This window comes from Lactuca sativa, chromosome 3, assembly GCF_002870075.4.
Source record: "Lactuca sativa cultivar Salinas chromosome 3, Lsat_Salinas_v11, whole genome shotgun sequence".
Classification (NCBI taxonomy): Eukaryota; Viridiplantae; Streptophyta; class Magnoliopsida; order Asterales; family Asteraceae; genus Lactuca; species Lactuca sativa.
The window spans coordinates 4,481,660-4,499,185 of NC_056625.2; the positions used below are offsets into that span (position 1 = coordinate 4,481,660).

Sequence of the window (17,526 nt, forward strand, 5' to 3'; positions counted from 1 at the left end):
TGTTAGTCTTGATAAGAATCCGCACTATCCCTTGAATATTTGTTTTATCAAGGAATGGTTCTTGACTAGGAAAACTTATATGTCAAGGGGACAGTGGGAGCATTAAAGATCCTGAAAGAGTTTCAAGATTTAATCAAGAGTAAAACCTGTAATTTATCACTAGCACACGACTTAAGGTTTTCAACCTATCGTGTTGACATAATTCTTATTTCTGTACCTACTTCAAATAAGTTGAATTTATATGTGAGTTATCAGAGTTCAACTTGGAAGCATTGGTGGGCCTTGTGTTACCAAGGTGACAAGAAACTAAGATTGAATAAGTTTAATCCATGTAGGGCTGAATTTGTCACTAACCTTATCTTGTGATTATGGTTTTGACAAATTCGCATGGATAGGAACTCATACACTATTAAATCTAAGTGTCATAAGGTTTCTCTCCGATTCATGAAAATGATGGTGAGGAAATGCTTTCACTAAATAGATTTTAAGTAGATATCAATTGTGTCATTTGCATTTTCAAAAGTCATTAGTGGAGCGCGTGTGGTTAACCGGCACACTAACATGGACTTGTGAGAAATGGCAAATGCCTAAGCAATTGAGACTATGATTACGGCATCCCTTTTCATAGTTCTGAAAATTGTTTAGACACACATGTGAGCTATCTAAGAAAGGGTGTATGAATCTAAATTTCAGAAGTCCAACAGATTTCTGGAAATGTGTCAGAGCTAGTGGGAGCATAAGTGTTATGCTGATAATCATCATGTTAGTGGGAGCATGACTATTATGATTAGTATTGCAAGCTAGCAATGTTAATTATAGAAAACAAAGTTTCAATCCGTGAAGTTGCAGGGGTTGAAAAGTTGTTTTGCTATAATTAAGGGAGAGGAAATTATACTTCATGTCAATTCTAAAGCTTAGATTGAGATTTTAATCATCTTTAGTCAAGAATATATGTGAATTTTGTGTTGGAATGGTTCAACTTGAAGAAATTCTATATATATTGCATTTTCAAAATTCGATTATGATTACGGCATCCCTCTTCATAGTTAAATTTTGAAAACATGGCAAATAAAAAATATTGTAGCAAAAGACTGGTCTAGTGTCATGTCTTTATGTCAAACATCATGAATAGTATCCCATATGCTTCGGATATAGGATCGATTTCATGTGCTATAATATTTATCCTTTCTAAATTTTCCAAATGCTTAAGGCATTTAGAAGGGAAAAGTCTAGAACTGGATATGACTAAAGTGATTAAGCAATTGTCGAGGACAATCTGAGGTTCGCCAAAGATTGGTTGCTCAGGGACATTTGGAAGTCTAGTGTTAATTTTGGTAGGACCATATCGACATTTTCTGAAAAGAGGTAACTCTTGTTCGGAAGTGATAGTCAAATAGGACTATGGAAATGTCTCCATAGGTGGAAGTGATTCAATCTATGTAAGATTAGGAAACTTAATGCAAAAAGGATGTTCCCAAGGAGCTGATCTCCTTTGGAATGCTCTGTAATGGTTGTTGTCAAGTCTTTCTGACTTTGTGCATAATCATTACAAGAGGATCAATGCATATAAGTTTAGAATCTAACAGATTTCAGTAAATGACATAAATTTGGAATTCTTGCATTTACAATAAGGATTTGGGATTGTGAAATGAGTATCATTGGAATCATGTTCAGTTGATCTACATCACAATGTAAGGATCATAGACAAACATAGTGTGCATACTTGGGGTATGGCATAACTATTGTTTAGAAAAACAAAGTGTACATGCTAGGAGCATGGGACGACTGTTGTTTTTATTCAAGTCTTAAGTTGATTATTTGAAACATTGAATAATGTGTAATCAATATGGTGATAAATAAAAAGTGGTTTTATTTATATTCAAAAGGGTTCTGAGACCATATTAGATTCAATTATTATTGTATTTCACTTTGCATGTTTTGACTTCCAAAATAGCTAGGTTATTCTTTCCGGATGACTAAGTTATTTAAACACTCCACAGTCGTTCATATGTTGGAAGTAGGTATGAATCAAGACTGTCATGAATCGGGTTTGTAGATGGCTAAATGAGTTTAGTCATGGCAATGGTTGCTACAACATTCATGAGTACTCATAAGTTATGAGTATTGGAATAAACCCACGCTCACTTGTATCACTTCATGGAATTTATCTCGAGTGATCGTGAGACGATAATATCATATAAATCTTCAAACCTAGAGATATGAGTTGTTACCTATGAGTTGGTTGTGCATTGATTGCACGTAAACGCATCAGTAACTTGATGTTATAAAACGTGCCTTTGTGTACAATTCAACAAGTAGTAGAACAAGCATATGAGTCGAAGTTTATCTGTTCCTTCTAGAAATAGAAGCGATATCTGGGCCCCTCGATGATTTTGTTGTGACCTATGTACCGGCCGGTCAGAACTGAATTGATGTGTTCGATTAAGTTCTTTGTCAAACAAATCGAAAATCGGGAAACAAACTGCTGGACAATAAGTACGACGTTGTTCCATGTATTTGTCCGGCTGATATCATGAGAACAGAGGATTATATGATCCCTTATCTAATGGACAAGTCATTGACAAGATCAGAGTTCATCTACAAGGTCAGAGTTCGACAGAAGCTTTTGAGAGCTACGATTGTCGGTTGGTTCCTGAAGTCATACGCAATAATAGTTTTAGACTTATCCAAGTGGGAGACTGTTGGATTAATGTCTAAGTCCATAACTATAATTGGTAAGACTTGACCCGACCCGGCATGGTCCATTTGGGTTGCAAACCTTCATGCACTTAGATAGACTATAATGAGAGAAATAAGACACTTATGGTTATTAATATATTATAAGTTCTAGTATATTAATAATAAGAATAATAAGATTGTTTAATTAGTATTGATCAAGAATTAATCTAGGATTAATTAAGTGATCAAAAGAAGACTAATTAAATATATGGGTTGATTGTGTAAATCATCCATACTTATATAGTGGGCTAATGCTCCATGGATAATCAAGTTGGGCTAAAACCCATAGGATGGTCCATGGGTGCTCCATGGTGTATTTGAACCCATGGATCCAAGGAAATGGAAAGTCATGACAATTAAGGATTTACCCTAATTGTAACACTATATAATGATCTTATTCTTGACAAAAATCGGCCACTAGGATTATTCTAGAGAGGGCTAGCCGATTTCATGAAGTGTAGAACTCTCTCAAGTTATTCTAAGTGTTTTGATAACTGTGATTCCATTTGAGGCTTCCACACTATTGGGGCTAGGCACTCAAGCTTCATGAAGACTTTCTACATCAAAGAGGTATGTATTCTATCTTGTTGTATTCATGTTTTGTATGATAGATTAGGATGATACCTTGGATATTCTTATTTGCATGTATAATAGAGAAAACATAGATCCAAGGTATTTAGGGTTGCATGTACACTTAGGAGTGTTAGAATGCTCAAAACCCAACAGTGGTATCAGAGCCTAGGCTTGTTTTCTTGTTATACTTGCAAATGGAGCTGAAAAATCGAGTTGTGATGCTGTCAGCCCAGCAGACTCGCCGAGTCCATGAAGGGACTCGACGAGTCCAAGGCAAAATTCATCCAACTCGCCGAGTTATGTTCATGCACTCGACGAGTTGGACCCCCAGACAGCATATTTTCGAGTTTTTTGGCTAGAAATGGACTAGGAACATTACCCTACGTTGTTTTTGAACTTATAAACTTGTTCTTTAATGTGGTAATGTTCATGCTAATCCATTTTCAAAGATAATTGTCAATAGATTCATGTTTTGTATTAGTTTAAGGTTTAGACTAATTACATGAAGAAGTTTGATATGAATTATCTTGTTCTTATGAGTTGCTTAGATTAATAGAAAAGTTAATTGAAATAGTTGTTTTCAATCCATTTTAATCTAAGAGTTGAGTACAAAATGTGTTTGTGTAACTTGTCCTCAAGTTACATGAAGAGTCACATTAAAGACTCATAAAACTCATAAAAGTTGGTAATGGTTACAAAATGAAGAGTCTTGTGTCATTGAGTTTTTTTTTATGACTCCATAACTTGTCCTCAAGTTATGGAAATTCAAGAGTCACTTCATTAATAAATAAATAAATAAATAAAGTGTAACCTTAATTAATTCCATAAGTTATAAAAATAAAGAAAAGATTAATTCTTTTATTAGTTTAAAGTCTTCCATAAGTTATGGAACTTGAAGAGTTTTTTGGATTAAAACTACTTTAAACACATAAGTTATGGAATTAATTAGTTTTGAATAGTTTCAAAACTTGCCCTCAAGTTTTGGAATTTGAAAAGTTTTCACTTATGAATACTTTAATTCCAAGTTAGCCCTTAGAATTTTAAAAAAAAAGTTAAAATTCAACACTTATACTATTTATAACATTAATGGTTAATTATTATATATATGTATAAGAACAAGTCGTTTTACCGTTAGTAGGCCTCATTCACGAAGCCGGTCTATAAGGTGGGTATAAGGTTGTTGCCTATAAAATGGCGACTTAATGGGTGTCTACTCTCACCCACCGCTTGCTTGACTGGTGGAGGGTCGTTAGCCGAACGGGTAGGACAATGACTTTAAATTCTCCCTTCATTAAAAGTATTAATGATAAATACTAAAGTAACTAAAATCTTAATAATTCCCAATCTTAGTTACTTTAGGAAAAATGTGAATTTGGTGCTAACCCATGGAATTCACACTTTGTACCTTACCAAGTCGTTGGTGGAGCGTGTGTGGTTAACCGGCACACTAACTTGGACTAGTAAGGACCACGAAGGGTGACTTAATGTTTGTCATAGATCAATGGAGCGTGTGTGGTTAACCGGCACATTGATTAGGTGATAATATTAAGGATACCAAGTGAATTGGTATGGTTATTCACACCTTGTTTTGTGATCCTCGGCATCCCAGTCACAAAATTTGAGAGGGCACACTCGAGATTGAAACATGCCATTGAAAAGTTCAATGAATCTCAAAAGATCTAGGAATTTCAAATCCAATTAAAACCTAATAAATTATTTCGTTTTTCATGGTGGAAATTGGTGAATCGTCATTCGCCTACCTTCAAATATTTTATAGCTTGGATTACGGCATCCCTCTTCTAAGTTATAAAATAGTTTGTTGGGTCCTAGCCTTAATATTTCATATTGGGTGTTATATTAAGGACTTTAAATCAACTATCTTGAATATCTCCCAAAACATGTCTGGTTTAGACATTTATGATCTTCCCAAATCTCTTGAAGATGATGTTCCTCAACATCATGCTTCACTTCCTTTATCTCCTCCAATTATTCTCCCTCACCCACAAGTTCTTGAAAAGTTTAAAGTCACTCAAGCCCTATTGGCAAGTTAAGGTCTTGGTGTGGTCACATCTTGGAGATGTAGTCACATATTGACAAGACGGGAGAGTTGGGTGTCAAAGTCTCGTGAAAGTTGGATGTTCAATCACTTTCTTAGTAACATAGCGGGTCACTTTGGGACTACTATGAGACAGACTATGACACGAGCCTTAATGATCTTATCTATTTGTTTTGTGCTGTGGAATCAGCAATGATTTGGAACACTAGTAAAGCAAATTTTGTTAGAAGATCAACTTCCCAAACCTTAAATGGACATTGGCAATGGTAGCATTGGATATCTAGAAAAGCATTTCTCTTCCCAATGGAAAGGGATCGGCCATAGTCAACTCGGTTGACCAAATGGTAAAGAGAAAGGCTAAGTCTAAAATAGTCTCATGTGCCATTATCAAAGGGTCTCCATATGTTTATATTGCCAAAGAAAGGGGCATTGGTTGCGAAGCTGCCCTATTTACCTGAAAGGTCATAAGGTTGATCAAGTCAAGAGGTTTGACTCTACTTCGGGTAAAATACACTGTATAACTCTGTTAAGTTCCTATTTGGAGATTCTTATTACATAATGTGAATGGGTCACATGCTGATGTCTTTTAAGAATCAAAGAAAAGATAGGAAGCTTAAAGTAAGTATATGCTGATTCTGATTGCGAAGATGGGTTTCGATCGCATGGTTCGGTAATCAGAATTTTGAGCTGTTGCTTAAGAGTTATAATATATTGCTTGTGAATAGATAACAACAAGGTTTTCATGTGGATTGTAAGGATAAGTTTTTCCGCAAAGTTTTAAAATAAAAGAAAAAAAAGGTTTTAATTTTATTTATTTTAAAAAATATCCTTACAATGGCATCGGTGGAAAATTGTTGCTTATATGTTTCCAGTAATAGCAATATTGGAAAGTGGATTTGATTCTTTCATTTGTGGTAGTGTCTGAATTTACCAAATGAAGAAAGTTTTTCATCACCCAAGTTTCAATTGGACAGAAACTTGGAATCATACAAGTTGTATTGTATAATGAATGAGAATTTTCATCTTTGAAAAATTAAGACTAATTCTTTGATCACATGTATATGTGAGTCAATTGAAGGACTAAGGAATTAGGTACACTGGGTGTGCGCTGGTCAAGGTCCACCACAAAGATTGATTTGTCATGATTTACTAAAGATTAGTAAATATGATTATACTTATAAGGTTAAGTATAATTTTGTAACATTGGAAAACGAATAAGAAGAATCAAATTAGGCAGAAAGATAAAAGTTTCTCAAATCTGAAAGGACGGGAGAGTACTTTAGTATCAGCTTTATGATCATCTTAATGATTAAGAAACCATATCAAAATTTGTTCTCTAAGAAAGTCTTAGTGCATTCTTATGACTAAGAAGAAGGGATCTTGAAATTGTTGAAATGGTTAAATCAAGAAGATGAGTCATACTTCGTTCCAATACAAGTCTTGGAGTCATACTCCAAGATTGTAATTTGAGTGACATGTCTTAAAGAAGGTTTAAAACACTTATCAAATGTAAGAGTAAAATGTTTTCTACTCTTGTACATTTGAGATTGGTAAGTTGTGATGTCTTGGATGAGACAAAGACCAACTAAGACCAATTGTGTGAAGTGTTAGTCTTGATAAGAATCCGCACTATCCCTTGAATATTTGTTTTATCAAGGAATGGTTCTTGACTAGGAAAACTTATATGTCAAGGGGACAGTGGGAGCATTAAAGATCCTGAAAGAGTTTCAAGATTTAATCAAGAGTAAAACCTGTAATTTATCACTAGCACACGACTTAAGGTTTTCAACCTATCGTGTTGACATAATTCTTATTTCTGTACCTACTTCAAATAAGTTGAATTTATATGTGAGTTATCAGAGTTCAACTTGGAAGCATTGGTGGGCCTTGTGTTACCAAGGTGACAAGAAACTAAGATTGAATAAGTTTAATCCATGTAGGGCTGAATTTGTCACTAACCTTATCTTGTGATTATGGTTTTGACAAATTCGCATGGATAGGAACTCATACACTATTAAATCTAAGTGTCATAAGGTTTCTCTCCGATTCATGAAAATGATGGTGAGGAAATGCTTTCACTAAATAGATTTTAAGTAGATATCAATTGTGTCATTTGCATTTTCAAAAGTCATTAGTGGAGCGCGTGTGGTTAACCGGCACACTAACATGGACTTGTGAGAAATGGCAAATGCCTAAGCAATTGAGACTATGATTACGGCATCCCTTTTCATAGTTCTGAAAATTGTTTAGACACACATGTGAGCTATCTAAGAAAGGGTGTATGAATCTAAATTTCAGAAGTCCAACAGATTTCTGGAAATGTGTCAGAGCTAGTGGGAGCATAAGTGTTATGCTGATAATCATCATGTTAGTGGGAGCATGACTATTATGATTAGTATTGCAAGCTAGCAATGTTAATTATAGAAAACAAAGTTTCAATCCGTGAAGTTGCAGGGGTTGAAAAGTTGTTTTGCTATAATTAAGGGAGAGGAAATTATACTTCATGTCAATTCTAAAGCTTAGATTGAGATTTTAATCATCTTTAGTCAAGAATATATGTGAATTTTGTGTTGGAATGGTTCAACTTGAAGAAATTCTATATATATTGCATTTTCAAAATTCGATTATGATTACGGCATCCCTCTTCATAGTTAAATTTTGAAAACATGGCAAATAAAAAATATTGTAGCAAAAGACTGGTCTAGTGTCATGTCTTTATGTCAAACATCATGAATAGTATCCCATATGCTTCGGATATAGGATCGATTTCATGTGCTATAATATTTATCCTTTCTAAATTTTCCAAATGCTTAAGGCATTTAGAAGGGAAAAGTCTAGAACTGGATATGACTAAAGTGATTAAGCAATTGTCGAGGACAATCTGAGGTTCGCCAAAGATTGGTTGCTCAGGGACATTTGGAAGTCTAGTGTTAATTTTGGTAGGACCATATCGACATTTTCTGAAAAGAGGTAACTCTTGTTCGGAAGTGATAGTCAAATAGGACTATGGAAATGTCTCCATAGGTGGAAGTGATTCAATCTATGTAAGATTAGGAAACTTAATGCAAAAAGGATGTTCCCAAGGAGCTGATCTCCTTTGGAATGCTCTGTAATGGTTGTTGTCAAGTCTTTCTGACTTTGTGCATAATCATTACAAGAGGATCAATGCATATAAGTTTAGAATCTAACAGATTTCAGTAAATGACATAAATTTGGAATTCTTGCATTTACAATAAGGATTTGGGATTGTGAAATGAGTATCATTGGAATCATGTTCAGTTGATCTACATCACAATGTAAGGATCATAGACAAACATAGTGTGCATACTTGGGGTATGGCATAACTATTGTTTAGAAAAACAAAGTGTACATGCTAGGAGCATGGGACGACTGTTGTTTTTATTCAAGTCTTAAGTTGATTATTTGAAACATTGAATAATGTGTAATCAATATGGTGATAAATAAAAAGTGGTTTTATTTATATTCAAAAGGGTTCTGAGACCATATTAGATTCAATTATTATTGTATTTCACTTTGCATGTTTTGACTTCCAAAATAGCTAGGTTATTCTTTCCGGATGACTAAGTTATTTAAACACTCCACAGTCGTTCATATGTTGGAAGTAGGTATGAATCAAGACTGTCATGAATCGGGTTTGTAGATGGCTAAATGAGTTTAGTCATGGCAATGGTTGCTACAACATTCATGAGTACTCATAAGTTATGAGTATTGGAATAAACCCACGCTCACTTGTATCACTTCATGGAATTTATCTCGAGTGATCGTGAGACGATAATATCATATAAATCTTCAAACCTAGAGATATGAGTTGTTACCTATGAGTTGGTTGTGCATTGATTGCACGTAAACGCATCAGTAACTTGATGTTATAAAACGTGCCTTTGTGTACAATTCAACAAGTAGTAGAACAAGCATATGAGTCGAAGTTTATCTGTTCCTTCTAGAAATAGAAGCGATATCTGGGCCCCTCGATGATTTTGTTGTGACCTATGTACCGGCCGGTCAGAACTGAATTGATGTGTTCGATTAAGTTCTTTGTCAAACAAATCGAAAATCGGGAAACAAACTGCTGGACAATAAGTACGACGTTGTTCCATGTATTTGTCCGGCTGATATCATGAGAACAGAGGATTATATGATCCCTTATCTAATGGACAAGTCATTGACAAGATCAGAGTTCATCTACAAGGTCAGAGTTCGACAGAAGCTTTTGAGAGCTACGATTGTCGGTTGGTTCCTGAAGTCATACGCAATAATAGTTTTAGACTTATCCAAGTGGGAGACTGTTGGATTAATGTCTAAGTCCATAACTATAATTGGTAAGACTTGACCCGACCCGGCATGGTCCATTTGGGTTGCAAACCTTCATGCACTTAGATAGACTATAATGAGAGAAATAAGACACTTATGGTTATTAATATATTATAAGTTCTAGTATATTAATAATAAGAATAATAAGATTGTTTAATTAGTATTGATCAAGAATTAATCTAGGATTAATTAAGTGATCAAAAGAAGACTAATTAAATATATGGGTTGATTGTGTAAATCATCCATACTTATATAGTGGGCTAATGCTCCATGGATAATCAAGTTGGGCTAAAACCCATAGGATGGTCCATGGGTGCTCCATGGTGTATTTGAACCCATGGATCCAAGGAAATGGAAAGTCATGACAATTAAGGATTTACCCTAATTGTAACACTATATAATGATCTTATTCTTGACAAAAATCGGCCACTAGGATTATTCTAGAGAGGGCTAGCCGATTTCATGAAGTGTAGAACTCTCTCAAGTTATTCTAAGTGTTTTGATAACTGTGATTCCATTTGAGGCTTCCACACTATTGGGGCTAGGCACTCAAGCTTCATGAAGACTTTCTACATCAAAGAGGTATGTATTCTATCTTGTTGTATTCATGTTTTGTATGATAGATTAGGATGATACCTTGGATATTCTTATTTGCATGTATAATAGAGAAAACATAGATCCAAGGTATTTAGGGTTGCATGTACACTTAGGAGTGTTAGAATGCTCAAAACCCAACAGATGGATCACCTTGAAATAAGGTTGGAAGAAATCTATGGGAAGCCCATAGAGAATTCATCCAAGGACTATTCTAGAAGGTGTCCATGGGCTGCTTAAGGCTTAAGCAGTTAAATTAGGGTTTCACCTAAAACCCTACCAACCATAAGTATAAATAGACCCCATGGATTATAGAATTCGGGCCCTATGCTTTCTAAGAGAACCCTAGCCAATTTCAATAAGCCTCCATCCTCTGTCTCTCTTGTTCATCTATTGCTTGTGGTGTTTGTGACTCCATTAGAGGTGCAACAATTGAGACACTAAGCTCTTGAAGGTCAAGATCAACCAATCAACAAGGAAAAGGTATTCTTCTAACTTTGGTTTAGTTATTGATTTCGAAAATATGTATGCTAGATTAGGGTTTTTCTTTGGAAAATTATTATTATGCATGTATAACTTGAGAAAAAACTAGATCTAAAGCAATTAGGGTTTCATGTGCACTGTAGGAATGTTGTAATGCTCAAAACCCATCAGCATATACTAAGCAACTACAGTAATGATGTCAACTTCATATAAGGAAAACCCTAGGCTATCAGGCATCATATAGTCAGGCAATTCTATCATGCAATTTCTGAAGATCCCTAGCTTATCACTAACATGATGTTCTAACATATCATAATATTAAATATCTGTATGGTATTTTGGGGTCTACTTGCTGGCTCTGATTGATCATACACTTTGCATCCTCTTTTAGTATTTTGAAAACCATTTTGAAAGTATTTTACTTAGTTTGAGACTGGATTTACACGAGTGCTCCTCCAATTCACTCAAACCAAGGATTTGATACCAACTTGTAGCATCCATAAAATTAATGAAAATTTAAAACTTTTTCAAGCATCCAAAAACCATTATTTATTACAAAATGTTTTCAAAAGAGTTTCATCTAAGAGTATCTCAGAAATCAAAATCATAAAATGTGAGGAGGTGCACGATCAAGCCTTCGCCTTCCCACGGTCATCCGAAGTACTTGAAACAAAATCCAAAATCGTAAGCCCAAAGCTTAGTGAGTTCCCCCAAAATACCAACGTCATACAAACCAGAACAATATCATAACAAACAACATGCATATAGAGTCTATAGTATGACTGGACCGCCCTCGCCGGGCCTTCAGTCTGTCAGGCTCACTCTCAGAACCTTCAGCATGTCTGGTTCGCGTTACCAGACCTTCAGCATGTCTGGACTGTTCTTCGGGCCTTCAGCCTAACTGGTACGCCCCATTGGGCCTTCAGTCTATTCGGGTCGCCTTGGGTATGTTAGCCTAGAGCACAAAGCAGGACCGCCTCAACCCACCCCCAAACACACAATCAACACATAGATATCAAATGATAGCTAGCATGTATAAACAGTCAAATAGATCTAACATATCACTAATCATAGCATCATCCTATGTACCAGGATATCGACCTAACAGGTCACTAAACATAGCATCATCCTATATACCAGGATATAGATCTAGCAGATCATTAAGCATATCATCATGCGATAACCAGGATAACAATCCAAAAGGCCAACATTGGTGTCTTTGACGCTATTAGTATAGTGAGGAAAACTTACCTCACAAGTAGTGTTGAACCGATAAATTGAATCCCAACTCACGGCTCCGAAATCAACTACCTTTAATCACCATATAACTGATTCCATTTGAATCCCAAATTACAAAATATCCTCAGAAGTCAAACTCGATCTACCATGGTCAAAGTCAGAGTCAACAGTCAAGGTCAACAATCTATGTTGACCCAACTTTTCGAGTTCATCTACTGACTCGTCGAGTTCTTTCAGAACTCAGAAACCATAAAAACTCGAGTCAACTCGCCGAGTTGCCAAACAACTCGTCGAGTCCATGTAGTGTCCAGAAGATTGGGAGAACCTTAACCAAGTCGTCGAGTTTTCTCACCAACTCACCGAGTTCACTCAGAATCCTGAAAGCGGGAAAACCCTTATCCAACTCGTAGTTGGCTAAGCAACTCGTCGAGTTCCTTTATCCCTTTTCTCATTTAGACGCTCTTAAGCGAAACCAGGGCTCCAGACTGTAGATCTATCCCCCTAAGGTGTAATTACCACATAAAGTTGCCAACTTTACATGTATGCAAGGCCTCAAGAGGCTAAAACACCCAAAACTAAGCTTTGGAAGAGGTTTAGGGCATGGAGAAGAGCCAAGACTAGATAAAGTCGACAACTTTATGTCCATGGGGCCTAGAGGAGTCAAGATCTGAGACCATGTCCTCATGACAAGCTCAAGCCCGAGAGTGACTCCATTTTGCACTAGAAAGGACCATATTCTTGCATAAGGAAAGATCTAAGAAATGGAAAGCCAAGGTAAGGACTTTTTACCTCCAAATGGTTGCTAACATAGAGTAGATGTCGGATCTACTGCTTCTCCCTTTGCTCCAACCTCTTCAAGCTTCAAAACCCTTCCAAAAGAGCATAAAAATGATTTTCTAAGCTCACACACACAAGGAAGTAGTAAAGCATGGCTAGGGTTTCCTTCTCTGGGCAATGAGGTGATAAGGGAGGCCAAAGAATGTGGGCTAAATCCTTTAAATAAGGTGCAAACCCTAAAAATTAGGGTTTTTCCATTCCTAAAAATTAGGGTCCTCCAACTCGTCGTGTAGGTTCCATAAACCACGCGACCTGATTAGTTTCTACACAATGAGTTGGGGCATCCAACTCGTCAAGTAGGTCCTGAATGATGTATAAAAATTCTTGAAACTCATATCTGCAAGTCGGGATGTTACACTATTAGTCTTAAGTCGGTAGCTCAACGACACAAATATGGTCATAATGACCGAAAATTAAATGACAGGGTTTTCCCCAAAATAAAAATATTGAATTATAATGAAATGATATTATTGAAAGAAGAAAAATAGCATATTAAAGAAAATTTAAAATGTGGCAGAGACCAAACTAAGCAAAAAGCCCAACATACAGATCGGATTAGGCGAGATTATCAAACATAGTGACAATTATGATTCTTTGTCTTCATCCTCCGACTTTAAGTTTGTGGCTAAAAAATGAAACGAAGACATGTATATTCATGTCAGAGGCACCAATTATCCATTTGAAAACGAATTATTATTATTTGGCTGCTAAACTAACCAAATGAGTGACTACTAAGACGCCAAATGGCGCATGTTTCAATGGATGAGACCTTGTCTATTTAGTGCGTTAATTATTTGTGATATCACAACTTTGGATTAGAAAATAGACACAATCAATTGGAAAATAACCAACCAAATGATGTTAGGCAAATTATCATTAAATACAAATAACACTACAACAAATATAAAAAGTATGAGCGACACTATAATGGCAAACTAGAAAAGAACCCCAGCTCCGTCCCGGGTTAGAAATTTTTATTTTTTACTCTTTATTTTTTGCAGGATTGTAGTTTTACTTTTATTTATTTATTATTTTTTTTACAACTAAGAAAGAGAGAATTAAAAATGAAAGATTGGTCGCTCACCTACAAATTTCAATTGCTATTTCTGACCGGACTTCCCAACTTGGAATACAATAGGATTAGAACCTTTCAACATTATTGTCATTCAAATAATGAAGTAATAAAATTCAACACAAATACCAAGTACGGGCAAAAAAAATGGGGAAAATGGTTTTTAAAATGGTCTAGAAGAATATAATGGTTTAATCAAGTAGAAAGTAGTTAATTCGCTAAATCAATTAAATAGTGAATGTATAAATACTTTTTTGTATTTTTCCTTTTAGAATTAGAAAAATATTAAAAAAGAATTTTCACCTTGAAAGTATAAATAAACCAAGTTGTTGAAAGTTTGCGAATTTTATCAATGCATATCATATTAGTGATCTGGGGAAAATATTAGAGAAACAACGATAAAAATTAATCTCATTCAACAAATTTAAATTTATAAACAAATGACAATATTCATAAAATTGTAGTTTAAATAATCATGAATTTTCTTTATGAAGATTTTGTAGTATATTCTAAGGGGAAAAGGAAGTGATAAGAAAAAAATGTAATAGTAAATAGAATGGATATGTTAAAAGGGCAAAACCGTTTTTTTTAATAAATATGAAAACTATAGGATGCAGCATGTTAGGAGTGGGGTCCTTGCACCCCACTTGGAAGTGGGCCCCACCATTATATTACTAAAAATAGCCTTTAAAATCGACAAAACTTCAAAAATGGTCTTTGTGGTTTTCGAAAATATCAAGTTTAATCTCTAAGTTCAAAAAACCTCACAGATGGTCCATGTGGTTTCAAAACTTTTAACATTTGGTCCTTCCGGCTAACTCCATTACCACTTAGCCGTTAAGTAAAGGGTGTTTTTGTCATTTCACTACCCAGGGACCATTTATGAGGTTTTGTATTACTTTTTTTTTTAATAAATAAATAAATAAAATTTAATATGTAAGGGTCCCACCTCTCTCTCTCTCTCTCTCTCTCTCTCTCTCTCTCTCTCTCTCTCTCTCTCTCTCCTGTAAGTTGTATAAAATTCTTTCTCGTCGCTGGCTCCCCTGTAAGTTGTATAGATTCCATGTCTCATTCATCATTTGATTCCATATTTTCATGAATCAGATTGAATCTGAATTTGTTTTGAATCCGCTTTGTATACCTTCGACTCCGCAGGGCGTGGGTAAAACCACTCTGATCGCTAGGGTTTTGGAGAATCTCAGAACTTCCTACCTCAATTTGAAAATACAAGGGTTTTTCACTCGTAATGCCCTATCATTCCATACTCTTCCATCGCTCAAATATGTTTTGATTTTCGCCTTCGTTTACTCATGAAATTTGGGATACAAAACAGGTGAGATCAGACAAGAAGGCGAGAGGGTAGGGTTTGAGGTGGTTACGTTAGATGGTCGCACTGCTCCATTTGCTTCTATTAACAATTCCTGGTAACCATTTCTTTATATTTTTTCATCATTCAACGTCGAATTAGGTTTTAATTAAGTTTTCCATGGCATTGTAGATTCCATTAGATGGCCTATTGTGGGAAGATACAGAGTCGATGTAGCATCATTCGAATCATTAGCTTTGCCTGAGTTATAGGTTCGTTTAGCTTCATCTCTAATTTCTCAGTAAGAAGTTGATTTTCGATTTCATTTTCAGGACAAAGAAGATACAAATCTGTTTGTGATTGATGAAGTTGGAAAGATGGAGCTCTTTAGTTCGTTGTTCTTCCCTGCAATGTTACGTGTTCTTGAGTCAAGGAAGATAAATCTTCGGTGGTTGTTTCTTCCACCGGTGAATCGGAGAGAGAGATAGAGAGGGGTGGGACCATTGCATATTAATTTTTATTTATTTATTTATTTATTTTAAAAAAAGTAATACAAAACCTCATAAATGGTCCCTGGGTAGTGAAATGACAAAAATACCCTTACTTAATGGCTAAATAGTAACGAAGTTAGCTGGAAGGACCAAATGTTAAAAGTTTTGAAACCACAGGGACCATCTGTGAGGTTTTTTGAACTTAAAGATTAAACTTGATATTTTCGAAAACCATAGGGACCATTTTTGAAGTTTCGTCTTAAAAATCTTACTTTTGCTAAAACCCTCCTTTGCGACACCCATTCTTGTAGAAAAAGCCCCATCTTAACATATTTTTACTACAGAAACTTACAAATTCAAAAAAAAAATTAGAGGTTTATTCCTATATAAGTTTTTTTATGTATAACGGACCCGCTTTACTTCAAGCATGAATCCGCCACTAAATACGACAAATGACAACAACACCATTCTTGAGAAAAAGCACCTTCTTCTTCACTAGTTTCCTGGTTTTAGGATCAACTTGATGCATCAACTCAATAATCTCACATTCCTCAAAAACATAGTGAATATGCAATATAGCTTTGTATCTAGCAGTGAAAATAGCCTAAAAAAAATAAAAATAAAAATTCATAAAAAAATAAGTGAGGAAGAATAATAATAAATCCAAGGTGAAAGATTTATGTAAGTTAATACATTTCCAACAATTCAAGAATTTGCAACTGAGCGATAAACTCGTGAACTACTGGTATTGGTTTTGCTACAAAAGAAAAAAGAAAAAGGAAAACATCAAACTCTAGAAAGATATCCAATATTGAAAACATTATTACATTTCTTTATTTTATAAATATATGTACATATTAAAGATAAACTTAATTAAAAGAAAACATAGTACCAATACTGGAAAGAACAAAGTCGGATAGTATGTCTTGTTCTTCAATCCTAGATACTCTGACACGTATATTCTCACCGGGCCTGCATTTTGAAACCAATTTATGACAACAATTATAAAGACATGTCAAAGCACAATGATAATACTACAGAGATGGTAGAAATAAACAATCATATTAGTTAAAACCCTCACAATGTAATTAATTACTGAAAAACAAATGACTATGTAAGGGTATACTTGGAATTACTACGCATTGGGTTTGAACTTCACATGAACATTGTTTTTCAGATGTGGTAAACCGATGTGGTATATACCCTCCAGATGTAAGAAATGCAACCCGTTGATGGTAGATTTAAACATATTATTTTATCATCACATGCTACATCTGATCATGCCATCATCTAGATTCTAAGAGAAGTAGAGAAGGACGTGCAAGTAAGTGCAAAAGACCAAATTACCCTCATGTTATTATCATTACTGTTTTAAGTTAGAGGGCTATTTATGTCATTTGACATGTAAATAAAATATTGTATTCTTTTTGAAAAAAAAAACATGTTGTATTAAAAAATGCAGTTAATGAGGGAAAAGAAAAATAGATCAGAAAGGATTCACATACGTTGGTTTCAAATCTTGGTTTGAATTTTAGGTTTCTTAAGGTTTTAAATATGAGGTTTGATTTCAGATATGTTTTTGATGTTTGATTTCATATGTGATTTTAATTTCAGCTTTGAGGTTTGATTTCATATTTTTCATATATTCATTTTGGTTTTGGGTTTAATGTTTAATATCAACTTTGAATATGACTTGGAGGCGATGAGTGCTGGTGGTTGACGATGGTGTCAAATGAGAGTGATGATTTTAATGTCGTGGCTGGATCTGTCAACATGAAACATGTATATAGGATTTGGGTTGATC

The 17,526-nt window shown here is 34.9% G+C and overlaps 1 pseudogene; it reads left to right on the forward strand.

Moving 5' to 3' along the window:
- Positions 1-15,020: 15,020 nt before the first annotated feature.
- Positions 15,021-17,474, forward strand: LOC122196953 (uncharacterized; annotated as a pseudogene).
- Positions 17,475-17,526: the final 52 nt, after the last annotated feature.